The 16,964-nt window shown below is 56.7% G+C and overlaps 1 protein-coding gene across 4 annotated transcripts in view; it reads left to right on the forward strand.

Annotated features, from left to right (window-relative positions):
• Positions 1–5,681: 5,681 nt before the first annotated feature.
• The window catches only part of CYRIB (CYFIP related Rac1 interactor B), a 130,197-nt gene continuing 118,914 nt past the window's right edge, over positions 5,682–16,964 (forward strand). Inside the window, exon 1 of one of the 4 annotated variants that reach the window (XM_037166760.2) lies at positions 5,682–5,709. The gene's annotated coding sequence lies outside the window, so the exon portion shown is untranslated. Of the gene's footprint in view, positions 5,710–5,752; positions 5,950–16,964 lie in introns of those variants that run through there. The other 3 variants (XM_037166764.2, XM_037166762.2, XM_037166758.2) reach the window with 3 other exon arrangements.

Consider the following 16,964-nt stretch of genomic DNA (forward strand, 5'->3'; position numbering starts at 1 on the left):
CCATGTGTGTGTGCACAGCCGTGCGCACCCACATTTTCCGGGCCCAGTTAACTTCAAGAAAAAAAAGAGATAAATGACTAAATGTATGTTACGAGCCATCGAGTCCGTTCCGACCCCAGGGACCCCGGGAATGAGTGACGTCCATGTGTCTTGCCCTCACAACCTGCTCCCCCTCTGCAGACGCAGGCTGACGGCTTCTGTCGCGGAGTCAGGCCACCTCCTGAACGGCCGTCCTCCTTCCCTGCTGCCTTCGGTTTTCCCGGCATTGCTGTCCGTCCCACAGAACGCTGCCTTCTCAGTCTCAGTTGTGTCCTTTTCTGCCTCCCGCCCGGTTTCAGGCTTCGTTTGCTCTGGGACCCACGTGCTCACCTTTCTGGCGGTGCAGAGTCTCTGCAGGACTCTCCCCCAGCACCGTGCTGCAAACGAGCCCGTTTTTCTCCCCAGCAGCCTTTTGTTTTCTCTGATGAGCATGTTCCACTACTTTCATAACAGAAAAAGTAAGGCCTACAGACACTCTCCCTCCCTGTGTGTATGCACGGGGGTGTGTGTGCATCTGAGAGGGGGTGTGAGTGCACAGACACCTCTGCTTGTGGACCGGGGTATGCATTTAGAGAATGGTTTTATTTCAGCGCCACCGGAGGGGGGACACGTCTGTCCCTTCACACCTACGACCATTGGACTTCTCCCTGAAGGTATCGCTAATCTGAGATCACCCCTCCACTCCCCTGACTTTTCTGGACAATGAAAGTTGACCCATTTCCACAGCGAATCTTCTATAAGTAACTATATCACAGCAGTGTCTCTCAAAACAATTGCGCCCTGGCTGGTGTGGCTCAGTGGATGGAGCGCCAGTCTGCGAACTGAAAGGTCACTGGTTTGATTCCTGGTCAGGGCACAGGTCTGGGTGGCGGGCCAGCTCCCCAGCTGGGGGAGTGCGAGAGGCAACCAATCGATGTTTCTCTCCCTCTTTTTCCCTCTGTTCCCCTCTCTCTAAAAATTAAAAAAAAAGGAACCTTAAAAAAAATAAAACAAATTACATCTCCCAGCTGTTCTTAAGGACTTAGGCTCCTAGTAGAATGTGAAGGGCTGGTCTCCCCACCACTAAATGATCCCAGGGCATATCGTCACATTGCCCTCTTGCTCTCGGGGGTCACTGCCACTTTCTAATGTACTGTGACACCCCATGCCTCCTCTCCATCATGACACCCACCATCACAGGGCTCCAGACTCATGGAAAACCCGTCCTGCAGGTGCTCTGTCGTTGGGGCTGGTCCTGGGCACCAGTGCCTGCACTGAGGTCTCTGCAGTTCCCCGGAGAACGCCTTGGTCCACTTCCTCCCCGGACCCACGTTCTGCAAGGCTGTGTGTGCCGTATAGTAACAGAAGTAACCATGACAGCCACTTAGGAAGCACCTTCCAGGGGAGACCCCACCACGCAATCTCACCCGGTCCCATGACAATCCAATGGCAGAGATGTCATCGTCACCCCAGTTTATGTAACGAGGACACAATGAGGCACAGAGAGTCTACCGGTGACGCCCAGGCCCCGCAGCCGATGGGAGCGCAGGGCCGGCTTCGAATTCAGGTCCCTTCAACTTGACCCTGAGCTTGCTCACTCTGCCACACTCTTTGATCGAAACCTCGAATTAAGTGACAATAACACCAGAACTGCAGTATCACACACGAATTCCTTTCACTGTCGAGTGCTGAAGGATTGCTTGAATAAACTGCTGCTCTGTTCGCAAGGAGGGACGGCACCCAGCTGCTGAGATTCTGACATTTGGGTCATCTGTACAGACCTATTGTGGATACACTGAAATACCGAAAATATACTAGAGATCCCGCTGACTAGCTTCCCCCCACCCCCCCACCAAACTTCCCTTCCTTCTTTGTCTTTCAGTGAAATTCTCCTCACCCGTGGGTCACCATTTTCAAGCTCACAGTTCACTGGCATTCACTACACTGGTCACCGTGATCTAGTCCGCCATGTTTTCGTCGCCCCAGAAGGAAACCTCGTATCCCCTAAGCAGTTACCCCCCCACCCCAGCTGCCAGTCCCCGGAAGCCAATACTCGCCAGTTTTGAAGTTGCCGGTTCTTTGTGCCCAGGTTGGGATGGAGGTCCCTCCCCTCTCCACCTCCCAGAGTGGGATTCCCCGCCCCGAAGGGGCCTCCTGAACCCCCGCCAGCCCCTTCCACGTGGCCCCCTGCAATTCCAGGACAGCAGCCCCCAGCGGCCTCAGGCTTGGAGACTCCTCCCTTTCGTCTTTTGCTTTTGGACGTGTGGAGGTGCGGGGCCCCTGAGGACGGGGCGAATGGAACGCTACTGAGTCTGCTCGAATCCCTGTGGGGGTGGGATTGCAAGCTTCTCGACTGCAAAATAGTAACCAGCAGGACAAAAGCGGAGTCCCCCTGTCTCCTGACTTTCTGCCACCTTCGGCAGCAAACACTCGGCAGGGAGACGCATGTTTCCCAGGCACTTTTGCATGTATGATGGAATGGCCGGCTACCTGGCTTAGGAGCTGTGTGGATGACACTGCTATGGGAAAAGGGGATTCTAAGATTGAAACAGAAATGTGCATGCTGTTTCAGAGCTCACAAAGCATCCACAGCTCACTGCCTCGGCCCTGGCAGGGTAGCACAGTTGGTTAGAGCATCGTCCCAATGCACCGAGGTCGCAGGTTGGATCCCGGGTCAGGGCGCTGCAGAGAACAACCAATGAATGCATGGACGGGCGGGGCAGCAGATCCCTCGCTCCCTCTTCCTCTCTCTGGAAGTCAGTGTTTGAAAAATTCATGATCTCCTGTAGTCTTATCAACTGCAGATGACACTGTTACTCCCTTTTTGCAGAGGAGCACATTGAAGGAGTCAGAAGGGGAATGACTTGCCCAGGGAAGCACAGCCGGAAACCGCAGGCTGGCCTCCCTGATCTCAGGACCAGCTCTGTTTACCTAGTGCTAGGTGTTGTGGACTGAAGGTCTGTGCCCCCCACCCCCAGTCGGACATTGAAATCTAGCCCTTCTATGGGGAGGTGGGGCCTTTGGGAAGTCCTGAGGGCAAGGGGGCCTCCAGGAATGAGACCAGTGCCCTTCTAATCAGGACCTCCCCACTTCTGTCCTGTGAGGGCACAGACCAGACAGCCATCTAGGAGCCAGGAAGTGGGTCTTCCCCACACACCAAATCTGTCCATGCCCTGATCTCAGACTTCCAGGCCTCCAGAACTGTAAGAAATAAACGTTTGTTGTTTAAGTCCCCCCAGTCAGTGGTACTTTGTTTGCAGTCCTGACGGACTGAAATGCTGGGCTTCTACCTGCCATCACCAGGGACACAGGCCAGGTCTCTCAGTGACGACTTTCCAGAGGTTTTTTCAGGCATGATCTCCAGGTCTGTCCTCGCTTAGATTTGCCCACCCTGCCAGGACCTGCTTGCATGAGCCAAGGTCAGAGGCCAGAATGACCCTCTGTGTCTGACTGCCTCCAGGGCGAGGAGACACATGCCCAGGAGGCCAGACCCTCTGCCTCAGGCGTCTCTGAACTCAGGGGAGTCAGCGTATTGCAGCCCCTACCCACATCTTCACCCAGTCCTCTCTGCTCCCCGGTCCCCCGCCTGTATGCTCTGTTACACTCACGTCAAACTGTTTGCGTTCCTGAGCATGCCAGACAGCTCCTTACCTATGTCTTAAAAAGGACTGAGATGACAGTGACAGTGATCTCTCTCCTGGGTCCTACTCCTGTGCTGGTTCTACACACATGCTATCCCATTTAACTCCCCATGATTTGGGAAGTTGTTATTATCGGTCCCTTTTCACAGACGCACAAACTGAGGCTCAGCATGGCCAAGTGCTGGGCTTCGGAGCCAGGCAATCCGGGGTTCACACCCAGCTCCACTGCTCTCTAAGTACAGTGGCCTTGAGCGAATTCCACCACTCTCCCAGCTGCGGGAACTTGCGAAACACCGAGCTCCGTGAACCTGCTTCGTGGGGCTGCTGTGAGAATTCAGTTGGATGGGCACAATGTTCGGTACTTCACCTGGTAGGTACTTCAAACATGTTTGGAATTATTAATGCCCACTTTAAGCAACTGAGAGGGAATCTCAGCTTGGCTCTGATGGTTAACCCTTTTTCGGCTTCTCCTCATGTTCATAGTTCAAGACCCAGCTGTTGCACCGCCCCTCACGCCACCAGGCCGAGTTACGCACAGATCTCCCCTCCATCCGGGACAAGAGCACTGATGCTCACACTGCTGCCAGCTGCTCCTTCCCCCCACGTTGCCTAACTGCCCCCCCAAAACCTCCAGGAAGGGTTTTCTGGTCTCATCACCCACTTGCTCACTTGCTCACTCGCCTTTCAGTTCCCTCCCTTCAAAATTCTACACGCACCCTTCACGGCTCTGTCCCCTCTACCCACTTCCTTGCAGGTTGAGTCACGTGGCATCCCCATGGGTCCATGAGGACCGGGAGCCCCTTGGAAGTCATGTCAGTGCCCTCAGCTCTTAGCACAGGGTCTGAGCAAGAAGAGACAGGGCTTTGGGTGTCTTTGGTAAAGAACAGAACGAGTTATGAGCAGGTCAGTCAGCAGCCGGTGCAGTTTGGGCACATCCCAACCATGCAACCCGACTCAGCACATCCAGGGTAGCTGGAGGGGGAAGGTGGAGAGTCTATGAAAGCTTCTTCTGTGACTCTTTGGATGCCCTGGAGAGATACTTTAAAGAACACTGTCTATATTTGGCTGAATTTCAAGGCAATGATAGGATGGGCTTGAGTGCTTGGGAGACAGGCAGAGGGAAGGACCGCGGTTTCCTAGGCAGGCCCCATCACACTGAGCAAAGGACATTCTTTGCCACTCCAGACGAGGGGAAAGATGGGGTCCCCCATTACTGCGGAAGCCGAAATAATTGTGAGGAGCTTGTTATCTGGGAATTTCTGCACTAAGAGTCCTTGGAGAGCCACTTGGATTGCTCACACAGACACACACGCCTCTCTCCTCCCCCCTCCCCCCACCCTTCTGCCGGCTCTAGTTTTCCTCATAGCACTAAGCTCCAACACTACCCAGCAGGTATTTTTTGTATTGCCTGCCGCACCCTACCCCACAGACAGGGACCTTGCCTAGGTTCCCGCCTGTGTCCCCAGGGTCTAGAACAACCGAGTACTAGGTAGGCCCTCAGTAAAGGTCTGTTGAGGGCTGAATGAATGTTTTGGGTGCACACGTTCTCACTGATCCCGCGGTGCGGCGGGTGGGCACGGATCACCATCCTTGCCAGCGCACGGGTGAGGGGGACCCAGACCCACCGCCAGGAACCTGCTGGCGGGAAGGTCAGGGGAATTGGGTTCGAGCTGGCGCCCTGCCCGACATGCTGTGACCTTGGGCCATCTCTGCGCCTCCCAGGGCTGGGGTTTCTCCCTCCGTGTCAGGAGGGTGACCAGGCCCCCAGTGAAGCCCACTCTGCCGTTGCTCGCGAGCTGTGACTTGGCCAAGGTCACCCCAGCCCCGGGCCACAGCGCCCGTGCTCTGGGGTGCGCAGGCCGATCGCAGCCGGGCCACCCCCTCCCATGCACCCCGCCGCAGGGTTTTGGGGAGGGGGCCGGCGCGGGGCGGTCCCGGGGCGCCGCACGCGCTGACGCGGGGCCCGAGGCGGCTGGGACCCGGCGCGGGGGGAGGCGCGTCGGCGGGCGTCCTCCTTTTGTGCGAGCGCCGGCGGCTCGGCTTCGCGAAGGTAAACAGCGTTTCCTCTTCCTCCTCGCGGCGTCTCTTCCTTTTATAGCGATTTCTCGCCTGGCACTCGCCCGGGCCTCTGCTGGGGCTGCTGCCGCCGCGGCGGGGCCGCTCGCAAACCTGTGGCGGTGACGTGAGACCCGCCAACCCGGAAACGACGGCGGCGGCGGCACCCGAAGCCCAGGCTCCTGCGCCCCAGCGCCCGCGGCCGCGCTCCCGTCCCCGCTCGCCCGGCCGCCAGGTACGTGCTCCGGGCTCCGCCGGCGCTGCCGCCCGGGCCTCCCGCGCGCGCCCTTGGAGCCGATTGGCACCCGCGAGGATGCGGGGTGCGGGGCGCGGGACTGATGGGTGCGGGGAGAGGTGGGGGTGCGAGCCGGGCCGCGTCGGGTGCCGCTGAATTGGAGAGGGGGCGCCGCAGGGGGCACCCGGAGGATGCTCCTGGGCTGGGCTGGGCTGGGGCGGGAGGACGCGAGGGGCGCACGCCCGGGGACCGCCGCCGCCGGGTCCACCCAGCTGCGGGGAGCGCGCAGGGGCGTCCCGCACCAGGAGGGAGGAGGGCTCCGGGTGGTGGCGATGCCCCCACCTCCCCTCAGACTCCTTCTGCACGCCAGGTGAGGGCGCAGGGTCTGACCCCGGACGTAAGTCAGCCCCCCCCCAGCAAACTTCCACTGGGGGCTTGCAAGCCAGTCGCTTAGAATTGAGGAACTAGAGGGGGTGAACAAAATCTCCATTGGCCTCAAGACTTCCTCCTGGGGTAAATACCCGCCTGTGCTCAAGGAGCACTTCCTCTTTGCCCTTTATCTTTTCATCATCTTTATTTTCAAATGGAAGTTCAGTGGTAACGGTGGATGCCCTTGCATCCTGCAGGGCTCTCCTGGGGCTGTGCACACACACACACACCCTGGGTGTCCAACCTGTGTGTCCTGTGTTGGGGGTGGGAGGAAAGAGGAACCAAGGACTTCCCTTGCTGGGGGGTGGTGGTGGCGGAGGGGAGCGGTCTTTGATCCCCACCCAATAGCAAGACTTGGAGCCTGTGGAGGAGGGGTTGAACGGGAAGGAGGTCTGGCAGGGGAGTGTCAGGTAGACTTTGCACCTATGGTTTAATTCCTGGTCCTGCCACTGACAAGCTGTGTGACCTTGGACAAGTGGCTTACCCTCTCTGAGTTTTAGGCGCCTGTCTATAAAATGGGCTGCTTGGAGTTGACCCTAGAGAAAAGTGAGCTTGGATTCCTGGCCTGGGGTCAGGGGGGTGGCTGGGAGCTGGGGGGCAGGGTGTCACATTAATGGAAGGTGTCATTGTCAGCCACCTTTAGTTTCTGTCTCCCACCGCCTAGAAGGGCTGCCTGGGGCACAGAGGAGGATCTCTGTAGATATTTGGGAAATGAGTAAGTGGATGTGAATTTGGGGAGGTGAGTGGGTGTGGTTCCACGGCTTTTGGCTTCCTTGCCCTGTCGTCTCCATCCCACAATCCCCAGAAAGCCACATCTCGCCACCTGGAATCTATGTTATTAATCACCCCTCCCCGAGCAAGGAGGATTACCATGTGAAAATATTGACTCGCTGTGAAAAGGAGCTTAAACTCTGCCTTAGAGCTTCTCCCCCGTTCCTGGAAGATTGCATTCTGTGGAAGTGACAAGGAAGCACCTTTTTGATTGCCACGGCCAGATGACGGGCCGAGTGGCAGGCTGCTAGGGCTGACAGCCGGGCTGGTTTCCCAGGCCTGGGACTCCTGTAAATGTGGAGGAAGCTGGGGCCAGGTGGGTGTTCTCCCTTGGTGGGGCACGCAGAAGTGGTCATCTGGCCTGAGTTTCTTCATGGGGAGCCAGGTTGTGATTTGCATGGTCTACACCCTTACTAGACTTTCAGCGTGGGGAGGGGCAGAGTATGTGAACTGCAGGAGGCTAGGGTGCCTTCATAACACCGGCATCCTTGGAAATGGCCTTCACGTAAAGGCCCAGTGTGCCTCTCTGCACTTCACTTTGGGAGATTTTCGAGTAATTTTGCTTTTCTCTGACAGCCATCCTTTCTCATTCTGTCTCAGCTTCCAGAGGCTTCTGTGCACCCCTTTAGGGTCCACGGCCTTGTTTTTTTTTTCCCTCTGGAGGCAGGAGAGGGGCCTGAGAGCTACTGGTATCTTAAGAGGCAATGGCAGGCGCCCCTCCGCCAGTCCAGCTGCAGCGTGAGCTGGGGCAGGCACACGCTGAAGATGTGGAGTGACCGCGGTTACCTAAGGGTAGTGATCTTATTTTCACTCTGCAAGACTTAGAGTGCAAGATTTGACCCAAGACCCTCAGCCAGTGAGTGGCAGATTCAGGGCGGGCCCCGAGGCTCCTTGCTGTAGACTTCACCCGGGTCGGAGTGGCCTTCGTGTTTCTCTGGCACCTGGCAGGCGGTCTGGCATATGCTAGACGAGCAGTGTATGTTTTTTTGACAGAATGGACAAAAGAGTGAGGTTTCCCTATTGCTCTCTGTGGAGGTACATTCTGTCTCCAACTCAAGGTCAGCGTCAGTGCACTGGCCTGTAAGTGACCTTGACATTGTTCTCTGGCAGTTCCTCCCAAGTGGGTCTAGATTCCCCATTGTGCAATTCCAGTCATTGCCAGCTCTTACCTCAGGATCCAGGGACCGTGACAGGAGGGACCCCTGAGGATTGCTGGAGCCAGGAGGGGGAGGCCTCACGTTCAGCATTAGCACTGTCTCCCTGATTAAAGAGACCACTGTCCTGTGGCCTCTTGGTCTGGGACTTGGCCATCTTCGGCAAAACCATCTTTAAAACTGTTACACTTAGACTTTAAGGCTGTCTGGGAAACCACGGAGAGGTCACCGGCTGTTCGTAATCCCTTTTTCCTCAGCTATAAACAGGCAAAATACCCCCCACCTCACCCCACACACGTCTTACAGGCTTCCTGTAAGAGGACGAGACCCACCGTCCTGCCCCCCTTTCCCTTGATTGCAGTGGGCACATCCCTGAGTTTCTCCACCGCTCGAGCCTCTGTTCTCGCCTGTAAAATGGGACAACGGGTCATGGAGTTGTTTTGCTCACTGGCATAGAGTGAGTATAAGCAGCTCAAAGGCCAGAGCCTTCTCTCTTTGTAAACTTGAATGGTGGCCTCTCAGGAGAAGTGAATTGAGTGGGGGAGGGGGAAGGGCCGGTTTTCTTCTTCTCTTTCCGAGTTGGGGACACGGGGTAAAGGCCCAATGAAGAAGGGATCACCGTGGTCCTGTTTTTCATCCCTTTCTGAGGGCAAAGGGTCTTTTTTCCTCTCTGTTGTCAAGTCAGCTCTTCGCATATCGGTGACACTCACTCCATCTAGTCTCATAACATTCACAGCGACTCCTTCTGGCTGAGGCTTGACTCCCCCAGGCCCTCCTGTGCACCGAATTTCTGTCACTTCAGGAGAAGCCGGGCAGTTAAGTGTTCCTGTCTTAAAAGGAAGCGGTGATTGGCCTCAGCTGGTTGGGAGAAGGCATTTTTTGTTGTCGAGGGTGAATGAGCTTAAGGGTAGTCATATTTTCCTCTATTTCTGTTTCTGGAGGCAGCGTGCGTATGGGTTTGGGGGCCAGACTGCCCCGGTCCACATCCTGGCTGTGCTGCCGACTAGCTCTGTGACCTTGGGCAAGTACTCTGTCTCAGGGTCTTCTTCATCTTTCAGATGAGGAATCTTTCAGATGTCCATGTGCAAGGGTGTCGTGAGGATGAACCCAGAGAGTGTATGGAGATCTTCCCAGCACAGTGCATGGCACACAGTAGATGCTCGTCAGGGACTTTTCTCCTACCCTCTGGGCTCTTTCTGTTCCTATTCTAGCCCCATCGCTCTGTCCCTCCACTAACAGGGCTCCGGTTCCCTCTGGGAGTCGAGCCCTTGGCTGGCAGCTTCTCTCTAGATTCAAGTTCAAGCCTCCGTTTTCCCAAGTCCATTGTTGGTTGGTTGCAGGGTGGGCAGGCACTTCCCGGAATGGCAAGGTCGTTGTGCCAGAGCTGGTCAAGAAGGGTAGAGAGGGGAGCCCTGGCGTTTACATGCCCTCCCACTGATTTTTTTCTCCTCCTTTTCGAAGACTTACTAGCTGCCATCTGCTCCAAGGAAAGGAGACATTATGTTCATAAATATATAAATAATCGAAGTTGGCGAGGAGATTTGTTTAATGAAGTGTTGCTGAGAGTGATTTTTATAAATATTTAAGATCATCTGAAACCATTAGAGGAATTGCAGGGTTTATTAAAAAGCCGGAAACGTGTTTTGGAAAGGCTCCTCTCCTTCCCCCGTCGAGCGGCTGTCGGGACCGGAGGACGAGGGAGGGGCAGTTCGGAGCACGGACTTGGGGCAGGTGGGCCGCCAGTCTGTTTGTCTCTGCTGTCGGGGGTTGGCAGCTGCACAGCCACCCGTGTCCGGGGGCTGGTGGGTGGGAGGATGAGGGCAGCCAAATCCACAGAACCCGGGGTGGAAACCAGTGCTGCGGTCTGGGCTTCCTTCAGACTAAGGGGCCACTGGGTAGCACATGCCAGGCATCCCCCTGGGGGCTGCACATTTCTGATCCTGCTTGTGAGGGTCCTGCTTGTGAGGATCCCGCAGGCTTCTAGAAGGTTCCTAAGACAGATGTCCTTTGGTTCACGATGTGCTGTGTTTTCCTGAATCCTGGAAGGCCCACACGTGGGAGGCTTTTTGGTGGTCAAAGTGAGGAGTGTGGGTGGGGTAGGGATGCCACAGAGCGGGAGAGGTTTCTGGAGCAGTGCTTCCCAAACTGGAGTGTGCCCCCGAGTCCCCCGGGGGTCCCACTGCAGACTCTGCGTCAGAGGCCTGGGGTGGGCCGCGATCCCACACATCCAACCCTTTTCCATGTGATTGAGTTTGCGTTCCTTCCACACTCTGGTGTGTGGACCACAATTTGAGTAGGGAGAGGTCGGATGTCCCTACTCCTCTCATTCATTTGGGACCCAACTGCTCTTGAGGATGCAAATCTGAATAGGACCCTGGAGATTCCCGAGGCAGCTGGCCACCCAGTCAGCGGCTGATGAGGAGACGGAGGCCTACACAGGCTGCGGTGGGAACAGAGGGGCTCGGGGAGGGCAGCCGCCTCTACCTGCCAGAGCCGCGGGCTGAGCCCTGCAGAGAACCCTGAGAGAGTGAGGTGCTGATGGAGCTGGGAGAAAGGAGGGGAGGTGGGGTGGGCCTCCCGTGTGACTGTGGTCTGCAAGGGCCGAGGGGGAGCCTCATTCACCCTCCCGGTTTCAGGTGGTAGGTGGCCAGTAGTGTTAATTTAACAGAGGAGGGAACTGGGACTCCGAGGGGGACGCATCGTGCCCGAGAGGCCTCCTGGCTCCCGGGCCAGGCCTCTCACAGGGCCCCACAGAGTCTGCCTGTGAGTGCTCTGGGCCCTCCTCGGTGTGCGGCTCTGGGGCCGAGGAGGCGCTGGGACCAGACATCCTTCCCCAGCTCCAAAGGTACTTCTGCCCATGACCTTCCTTTGGCAGGCGACTAAGCCCTTAACCTCCGCAGGGAAAAAGAAGGCCCAGCACAGGATAAGAGAGAGCTTTGGGGTCACACAGCAGGTCGAGACCAATGTCCTCCTCTGCCCATCGGCGTCCTCAGATGAGAAGTGGCAGGGAGGACAGTGAGGTGCAGTTGTGTGGAGGGGGTGAGGCTGGGCAGAGGCTGGGGAAGCAAGAGGGAGAAAGCTCAACTGTCCTTCATGCATCTGCTCAGAGGGTCTTCAGAGACTGCTCTTTTGGAATTTAAACCCAGTGCTCATTTAGCAAATGCTGTTCCACCGAGGAGCTGACAGACCCTGGGCCGGCCCCTCCATAGCCGAGTGACCTTGGGCAAATCACGGCACCTTGCTTAGCCAGAACTGTCACGGGCGAAGCTGGGCTAGTCTCATTGGAGGACTGGGTGAGATGATAGGTATAAAAGCACCTGGCATAGGCCCTGGCAGAAACCCTGCCAAAATATGTCCCCTCCCCCAAGTCGTAGTCACAGGTGGGTGACAACTGGTCGTCCGGTGCTCATTTCCACCTCCAGGGCTACACTTCTTTCAAATGGCTGAGGGGGGCTTTCCGCAAAACTAACCCTGCAGCCGGCCCCTCTGTGGCTCGCCTTTGAAAGGGGACAGTGGCGGGGTGAAGAGCCATGGATCTTGGGGTCAGGTATGCCTCTGTTCACCTCCGTCTCCCTGACTGTGGAGTCGTTTGCGATTTGCATCTTGGTGCCTGTTTTGCAGCTTGTTGCCGCTCTTAACTCAGAAAATGTCTGAACGTGCCTGGCCTGGAGCCTGGCCCCTGACAGGTGCTCAGTAATTCCAGTTCCCTCTCCCTGCAGCCTCGGGGCTGGGACTCGGGAGAGGCGCCCGTACGCGACGGGAGGTCTGTGCATTGGCCCCAGCTTTGCTCAAAACCAGAGTTGAAGTAGAATTCAGAAGGCAACGTGGAAGTGAAACTCAGGCAATAACATCCTAAAATGTCTGCTCTGCTCCTGAACTCTGGGTTCGCCCACTGCTCTGAGCTGCAGAGGCACCAGAGAGGGGCCTGTGCAGATCAAAGAGCCTGGCGGAGGAAGGCAGCGGGGAGCTTTACAGTCATGTCTGAACGCGCCTCTGTGGCTGCCAGGAGTTCAGCTCCTTCTGGAGGAATCAGGTCCGTCCTGCTAATGAGCAGCGGGAGGTTGCGTACCTACTGTGTGCTAGGCCCTGGGATGGGTCCCTGTAGGGGATGAAGAGAGTCCTCCTGCTACCCAACACTGGTCCCTGACGGTCTGAGCAGCCCAGAGGAGGGAGGAGTTCTGGGTTTGTCTCCTTGGGTTAACCCAGCCCCGCCCCGCAGAGCCCTTTCTTGTCACTCAGGAACTGGAAGCGTTGTCTGACTAGGCGCGGAGACAGCAGGGAGAGGCGCTGGACCCCAGAGAGGACAGAGCGGCTGGTCGATGAAGCGGGGGCAGGAACCGGGGGTGAGGCTGCAAGGCCAAGCCTTTGCACGGGTGGTTTCAGCCCCCACACAGCCTGACGATAACTCAGCTCCCGTGCCCGTCAGGTTGTGGGTGCTCGGGGCATTTTTGTTGGTCTCCGCTGAAAGTATGACAGCTTCCCCCGTGAGCCTGGACGATGTGCGCCTTGTGTCTTATTTCTGACCTTCGCAATCCCTGTGAGGCAGCCGCCATCACCCCTGTCTCACAGAGGAGGAAGCGGAGAAAACTTCGAGGCCAGGGCCAAGCAGGCCTGGCACTCAACTGTGCCACACCAGCCTCAGCAGCCACCCACTGTTCTTACCCCTTCTCTCATGAACCTCAGACTTCACTCAAAAAATCACCCAAGAAAATCGGCCACCGAAGAGCTGGTGCCGGCACAGCCGGATGCTGTGAGAAGAGGGTGTGGTTTTCGGGGGGGCCTCTCGGCCACCAGCATCACCAGCCCTCTTCTGTGAACTTGCCCGCCAGGGAAATTCAGATTTTGTAAGTTATTCTTGCAGGAGGATTACTTGGACTAATTTCAGTGCTGAGGTTTTGGGTAAATTCAGTGTGAAAGCGACACGTGCTATTAATATGTCCCGACCTGTTTGGTGTTGGGACACGTGGAGCCCCCTGTATTGCTCTGCACCCCCACAGGGGCAAGGTGTGGGGGAGAGAGGGGTGCTGAGGGCTCGAGCTTTAGGGGGATTGGCTTTGAAAGGAAAGTCCCTGGGCTTGGGCGAGGGTCGTCATAGACTTAAGAGAATAAGTTAGATGCAGGATCGAGACCTCACTATCAGCACTCCACCCATTTGTAGTATCTGAACTTGCCAGAACATTCCATGCATGCGTCCCCCCAGTGTTCCTGTCACCTGACCCCAGCTTGGGTGGGAGGGTCAGGAGCCCACACTTGGAGCCAGCGCTCTCAAGCGAGAGGAGCCCAACTAGAGACAGTGCCAGGGGTGGCTGTCCCCTGCTGGTCCCTGTCTAACTCCAGGCGGTGGGTCTAAGATGGGCAGGACATTGAGGACCACCCAGTCCCGTCTTTCCCGGCCTTCTTCACCCATGGCCTGCACAGGAAAGAGCATTTGTAAGGCGTGGGCTGGATGAGTGGTCAGAGGGGCAGCATCTCCCAGCTGGAGGGTGCTGACCCAGGGACCACCCATCCTAAGTGCTGGGGTGTCCGCATCTCAACACAGGGCAGCTTCCTCCAGGAATCCCACTCGGGAAGTCAATTCTCGTCCCAGGTGGGAACCTGTCCAGCCAGCCAGTGGGGGGCCAGGGAGGTGAAGTGAGTTGCCAGAGTCCCCCAGGTTCAGTTGTTGAAAGAAGGAGGGACCAGGCCAGGGAGGTGGAAGCCCTGCTGAGGGGGAGGAGGGCCACTTCCGTGCCCACACAGCCTCTCCTGGGAGGCGGGTTGTGAAGTCCAGGGCTCCGGCCTGGAGCTCACCAGCCTGGGAGGCCTGGTTTCCCGTTCTGGTCTGAGACTGATTTTGTGCCAGTGCCTAGTAGGTGGTCACGTTCCTCAAGATCCAAACGCACCGAAGGAGGAGGAGCCTTGCACATCACACTGTGGGGGTCAGGGAGTCATCACGGCAGACAGATGCGTTGGGAAAGGAGCTCTGGACAGCGCCCGGGCTTGCCCTTGAGCTTGCCCTGGAGGAGTGTTTGCACAGAGACGGCTGTGTGCGTGTGTCAGAGTGCGGCTTGGACCGCAGTGCACAGTGTGCAGCGAAGTGCAGAGCACCCCACATGAATCAAGTAAGATGGATACAACCGACAAATACATTTGTCCAGTTAGTTAAGGTTGTGTGTGTGTGTTTTTTTTAAGTTAAAAAAGGGCGTTTGGCCCTTTGAGGATCGTTGAAGTGCTGAATTTGGCCAGCGGCCCTGCCGTTCCCTGTGTGTTGGGGCGCCTCAGGGACGTGTCCAGGATGTGTGGCCGGTCGTCCTGCCCCCGTGCTGGGCCAGATGTATTATGTGCATGTGTGTAGTTATTCCTGGGTCTTTGCTGCTTGAGTGTGATTGACGTCGGAGAGGATTGTGTGTGAGTGGTGGGGGTGTGTGCACCAGCTGTCCAGTCGGGGAGACCCAGTGCATAGGAAGGACACACGCAGCCTGGCTCGGCCTAGGGGGTCAGACTCTGGTCACAACTTCCAGATTTGCTTAGGACCATTCCGACTGTCCTTGCTCTTGCGGTGGAACGCCCTTTCCTGGGGTCGGTCCAGTGGGGGCCTGCGGAGAAGACTCCAGCCTGGGGGGGGGGACCCCCTCCCTGGGGCCCCGCCTCAAGTGGAACCGCCCCTTTCCCAAACAGTGTTTCTCAAAGTTTCGGTGGTGAAACGCAGGGGAAGTGTAGAAAGAGGGGATTTGCATATTCTGGCTTGACACCGGCAGCCGTAAATGAGGAATAAACAAGGTCTGACCTCTGGAGTGCCCCGCACGCTCTTTCCCCAGGCTCCCCCGGCCCCCACGATCGTGACCCGGAGTGTGGTTGGAAAATGCCTCTCTCCAGATAAACTGATCGTTGTCTGAAGACCTTGGACACTTAAAACCGAAAGAAAGGAAACCCAATCTTCTGCTCATGATCCCTTGAAATAGCTATAGGGGTGGGAGCGTGGACGCCCCGAGTCCGGCGTGGAGCTGACTCCCTGGGTGGCTCGGGGCTGCCACTCAGCAAGGGAGACTTGATTGTGCTGATGTGCAGAGTCTGGAATGTTCCATAGGCGCTCTTGTCAGAGAGAGCCCAGCAGGAGCCCTTGTCCCTGGCCGGTAAGGCCTGGGAAAGGTGTCACCTCGTGAACCGAAGGCACCTCCATTCTCTTGTTGGTAGATCTTGGGGTCCTCCAAAGGCCCTTCTGGGCACCTGGAACAATTTATGTCAAGAGCCCAAAAGATACTTGTTTTTTTAAGATTTTAATTTATTTTTAGAGAGAGGGAAAGAGACACTGATGTACGAGCACACGCCCACCTGGGACCGGGCCCACAACCCAGGCTTGTACCGTGACAGGGATTTGAACCAGCCACCTTTCAGTTCACAGGCTGGCGCTCAACCCACTGAGCCACACCAGCCAGGGTGAGCCCTGTAGATGGTTGTAACTGTTGAGCCAGCGAACCCATTTCTGGGACGCTTCCCTGAGGCAACAACAGAAAACAAAAAGATCTTCAGTTTGGTTCTTTTTACAGTAACAAAAGAATCGGAAAATAAGCGGAGTGTCCGACAGCGCCCCCATCTCGCATCGGTTATATGGCAGTCGGAGGAGACTGAGAAAAGCAGTCATTTATAGGAAAAAACCTGGAAGGAAACACAGACCTGAACGGTGTCAGAGGTTGTGGCGTGGGGTTCCAAAGGCGATGACCTTCTCTGTTTGGCACGTTTTCTGGGATGGTTCTGTGGCTCTCCTCCCACCTCCTCTCCTCACCTCTCCTCTCTTCTAAAACCTGGAGCTCTACCGTGTCCAGGGAAAGAACCAAACCAAAGTTTAGACCACCTTGTAAACGGTATGCAACAGAACAGACCAGGCTTACTAAAACTTCAGCCCAGGCATTCCTGCAGTTAAAACGCTAACAGGCCTGCCCGGACTGGTGTGGCTCAGTTGGCTGGGAGTCATCCCACAAAGCAGAAGGTTGAGGGTTCCATTCCTGGTCAGGGCACATGCCAGGGATGCAGGTTTGGCCCGCGGGTCAGGGCACACACGTTAGCCAGCGATTCTTAAAATAGAATAGTTTCCAGGGGTCAGACCCTCCTACGCCTGTGGGAAGAAATTGTCACCATTTGATAAACGAGGTAGCCTGGGGTCCAGAGAGGTCACGTGACTGACTTTCCTAGACACGAGCAGTCCCTCCAAGCTAGCAGCTGGCCGGGTGAAGCGCACGTACAGAGACCATAATACCCACCACTCTCTTCTAGCTGTGTGGACGTTATCTTCAGGGAAGATGGGATGAGTGACAGCTACTGACTGGCAGCCATAGCAACGCGTTCTCTGCTGGGGCAGCATCGTTTAGCTCAGCCTCCCAGCAGAGGTGAACTTCCAGTTCCACGGGGGGAGCTGCTCTCCTGGTCCCCGTGGAAGACAGGCAAGCCTGTGTCCACAGCACGTGGGTCTCCCCTCTCCTGCACACTCAGAGAGAGGGGGACACTTGACCTCTATGGAGGAGTGTCACCCCTTTCCAACAGCCTCTGCCTGTGCCCTGGGGTGGGACACGGGAGGGAGAGAAGGGTATGCAGAGAGGGCATCTAGGTGGGCGGCTGACCTCTAACCATTGAAGGGAGTGCCGATTTCCAGACAGCCCTTGTGGTATTTGAAGTGTCACTTTCTGT

The sequence above is a fragment of the Artibeus jamaicensis genome, unplaced genomic scaffold (genome assembly GCF_021234435.1).
Source record: "Artibeus jamaicensis isolate MK-2021 breed Jamaican fruit bat unplaced genomic scaffold, CSHL_Jam_final scaffold_916, whole genome shotgun sequence".
NCBI lineage: Eukaryota > Metazoa > Chordata > Mammalia > Chiroptera > Phyllostomidae > Artibeus > Artibeus jamaicensis.